The following is a 4,363-nucleotide window of genomic DNA, read 5'->3' on the forward strand; positions in this document are numbered from 1 at the left end:
GCGCATTACACACGTCCACCCGCCAGCTCGCGGTCACACAACTGCGCAAGCGCAGAACAAGCCCCTCCCGGGCGCACCTAGCTGCGCAAGCGCAGTGCAGCTGTTCTCTGCTCTCTTGGAGGCAGGACCTCCGGGACAGTCTCCCAGTTTCAGACGCGCGCAGGCGCAGTCACAGTCACGTCCTGTTCTGTCTTCAGGGCAGGGGGAGGGTGTTATGGGGGTATCTTGGGGCTGGGGTCGCAGCTGGGTTTTGATGCAAGTCAAAGCCCGGGACCGTCAGCCCCGCCCTGAACCTGACTTCTGTCTGTTGCAGACCAGCTAGACCAGAGCTGTCTAGTGGGAGAAAGCCTAGGGCTTCAGCAGGTGCTGAGGGGAGGCCCAGCTGCTGAGTAGGGAGCAGTGATGAGACTGCAAAGGGCAGGGAGGGAGGGTCAAGGAGGGTGCTGCTGAGAGGCAGAGCAGTTAACCCAGTGGGGGTCTAGAAGGTATCCAGGTGAGGGGGTACGAATTGGCACCTCTGGTTTAGACCATGGCCCATGGGCCAGATCTGGTCTGCAGAGCTGTATCCGCCCCACTGTGCTGGCTTTGGGTCTTGGTGTGACACACAGGTGCCCCATGTAGGTCACAGTGGATGGCCATGCACACCCCATGCAGCACATGCTTCAGCTCAGCTTGGGCTAAGATCAAGTGGGGCCTTGGCCTCTCGCAGCCTAAGATCAAGTGCAGTTTTTGCTGCAGCGCAAAGGCCACTCACTCCACTGTTGCACTATGAAAGTGCTGGAAAAGGCTGGAGGAGAAAGGGCATGGGTGGGTTTATCTAAGCATGGTTGTTCTTGTGTCTGTGCCTCTGTGCTTGCTTCTAGGGGAAGTGGGAAAGGAAAGCTTTTTCTAGATTCCTCCTTGGCAAAGATTGTTTTTGCTTAGCTTGTACAAGGAAGAGTGAGAGGTTTCCTTTCACTTATTAATTCTTACAAAAATATAGAATTTTTTTTACAGTCACTTAGAAGTCACTTAGCAAAGAAACATGAACCAGGTACTCCCTGGTTGGGTGTAGATCTGCAAGGGTTTGCTAGCATCAGCATTACACTCTTTTCTGCTCAGTACTTAGAAACATTTGGGGAAGGTGGGGTTTTGGAAAAGCAGAAAGGAGCACCAGTGCTATTTCTTGGAGGCCAAGGAAATGTGGGACAGAAGCACCCCAAACTCATTAAATCAGTAAGATGTCCCTGGCGGCCTCAGAAAGCTTGTGACTTCACACCCTTACCCCAATGGGATAATTTGCCAGAACCCACATATCCTGGAACTCAGAATTTTCTGGGCTTTTCCTGGATTTTTCTGTGGAAGGTGGTGACTTAGACCTGCATCTTTTCTTAACATTCCTTCTATATCACTATTCAGTTAATAGTTTTAGATGCACGCAATACTGAGCAGCTAAGTGTGTACCTAGACCAAAAATAACAAAGCATTTCCAGCAAAGACAAATACTGGATTATTTGACCCTAGCTGATTCTTTGGCCCTAGCTGACTTCCTGCCCCTTGGGCAGTGGGCTGGACCCGATGATCTTACAAGGTCACTTCTGGCTCTACTGTCTATGAAATCTATGAAATTACTTTCTTTAGCTATGCTGAGCTATGGTTGATCACCCTTCATCTACTGTGGAAAAAAACAGTGAATCTTGTACGTCTACAATCTAATTTGAATCTGAGCTTTGACGAGACCCTTTAATATTACATAGGAAAGATTTGATGCCTATGGATTAAAATGAAAGTACTGACTTGCTAATTTGCACTCCTGGTTGTTGATCCATATTTGATCTGCAATCTGCAGCTGAAAATTGCTTTGTTCCTCATAAGCCCAAGCAGCTGGAGACAGACTTTATATTCAAGTAGAATAAAAGATAAGTGGGATGAAGGGGGCTAGGTGAGCTAGATTCTAGTCTGCAGTTCTCTGTGGTGGGGAGCATTTGGGGGTCCTCAGTGTGGACAGGCTTTACAGTAAAGAATTCTTGTAAATAGTTCCCCAAGTAGGATGATGCCATTTTCATCTCGGAGGGAGATGGCAGTTTGGGCCTGGCAGCAGGCCCCAGAGACTGCTCCCTGATTAGTTCCCCTTGACATAATGTTTAATTATATCCAGTGAGTGTTGTCCCCAAGATGAATACTATTATTTTGTAACTATTTTGTTGCAAGTGAACCTGAGTGGGCCTAGGGAGAATGAGTGAGTCTCTGAGAGAGCAGGTGTGTGGAAGGTAGTCCCAGGGAGGATGGGAAAGTCCCAGGGAAGAGGGAATAGAGAGAAAGGGATAGTTTCAGGGAGAACAGAGTAAAGTGTGAGTGAGGACAGAGGGAACTGGAATTTTTGAAGCAGAGTCGGCAGTGCTGGTTTGGATGTTGGCACTCCAATACTCCTTCTCTGGAAAAGAGGAAACGCACCCCCTTCATGAGATGACCAAAAAAGGGAGCTCTCAGAGGTGAGGGCACTATGGGTTCCTGAGAAAGCCAGAGACTGAGAAGAGCCAAGGTCTGAAAAACAGAGGCTTGCTGGCTGTGAAACAATGCTAGGGCTGGCTGCCAGGTGTCCTCTCTCGCAGTTTCTTGAGGAGTCCCAAGGGACAGCTTGCCCCTTCCCCTCAAAAGGTGCTTTTGATCCTGTATGACAATGGGAGCATCTAGACGAGATGCTACTGCACTGTTAATATGCACTGATTTAGTATTTGCATAATCAAGTAATAAATAAATGTGCAGTAACCAGAGTTACTGTGCAATAGCGCTAGCACCACCTCTTTAGTGAAGCAGTAGTATAGTAATACTGTGCTGTATTATTAGCACTGTTGGTGGTGTGATGCACTACTGCGCAGTGTTATTCAGCTACTGCACAGTCAGCATCGTGTGTATATGCATCCAATAACTTACAAAAGTGAGATTATAAAAAGAAAATAAGGCGATGTATTTTACTAAAAAAAAAGTGTGTAAAAGAGGTGGGCTTTATACTTTAAAATAAATGACAAACGGAAATATTTGAATTTGATGAACTAAAATTCTCTCTATAACTGTACATCTTCCTAGGGAAGTAGATAGGTGGTGATGGAACCGGGGCAAAAATGCAGGTGTCCTGGTGTCTCACTGCCTGAACCCTTCTGTGTTGGAATACATCTGGCATCCCAGTCACAGTTTTCTCTGGGAGGCCTGTTTCAAGTCCTGAGTTAAATAGATATAAGGATCTTTAGAAATAAAATTTAGCGTGATCATAACTTCGTGCTAATATCTACCATAAATATTGTAGTTCTCTATTCCTTATGTGATGTAGAAAACAGTACCGCTCATCAAGTGGCCGGTTAGCTCAGTTGGTTAGAGCGTGGTGCTAATAACGCCAAGGTCGCGGGTTCGATCCCCGTACGGGCCACAGGAAATCTTTTTAAAGCGCCGGGGTGAAACCTTGCCAAAAATGAACGTTTTGTCGGGGACGAGAGACCTGGAGGCGATGGCGGGGTCGTTTACGGGGCGTCCTGACGTTCAAGACCGGCCGGGGAGCCCGTGCGGGGCCGCGGACTTCAGGGACCAGGGCTCCTGCGGGGAGAGTCACTGCCCGCCCGCCCGGCGGTGCGCGCGGCCTCCGTGATGCGCGTGTTGTCACGTGTGTGATCAGGTGTGTGATGCATGTTGCTGTATCTTGTATGTGGTGTATATCATGCACGTGAGGCATACTGCTGTGCATATAGACACATGTACATGGTATATCGTGCACGTGACCTGTTGCTATACATGTTGTGTCATGACGTGACACATTTGTACGTGATCTCATGTATATGGCACATGCTGCAATACGTGCTGTGATGCCTGTTGCTGTACATATATCACACATGTGTGCATGTTGCCGTACATCTATCACCTACATGATGCCTGTTGCTGTACATATATTGACACATGTACATGGTATATCATGCACGTGACCTGTTGCTATACAGGCCATGCTATGATGCGACACGTTTTTAGGAATCTCACGTACACGGCACGTGCTGTGTGATGCATGTTGCTGTGCGTGTCCCGGCGTGTGTGCGCGCGTCCCACATGGTCTGGCGTGTGCGCGCTGCACGCTGTACCTGCTACATCACGGGGTACACGTTGTTGGAGGGGCTCTATCGCGATGCAGCGCAGGTCGCCACCCACGTTACCACGCGTGACGCGCTGCCCGTGCTGTGCCCACGCACGTGACGCCCGTCGCTGCACTCGGGCACCTCCCCACGTTCCGCTCGGCAGGAGAACGCGCTCGGCTTCAGCTTGTCCCTCAGGGGCCCCCGTCGCCCCCGCATGACCCCGCCCCCCGGCCGGGTCTCGCCGCTGGGCCCCGCGCCCTGTGCGGGGG

The 4,363-nt window shown here is 49.6% G+C and overlaps 1 non-coding gene across 1 annotated transcript; it reads left to right on the forward strand.

Annotated features, from left to right (window-relative positions):
• Positions 1-3,329: 3,329 nt before the first annotated feature.
• Positions 3,330-3,403, forward strand: TRNAI-AAU. The gene has a single exon. It is a non-coding gene; the product is annotated as a tRNA-Ile (tRNA).
• The last annotated feature ends 960 nt before the right edge of the window (positions 3,404-4,363 follow it).

Source organism: Alligator sinensis, unplaced genomic scaffold (assembly GCF_000455745.1).
Source record: "Alligator sinensis unplaced genomic scaffold, ASM45574v1 scaffold85_1, whole genome shotgun sequence".
Taxonomy (NCBI): Eukaryota; Metazoa; Chordata; order Crocodylia; family Alligatoridae; genus Alligator; species Alligator sinensis.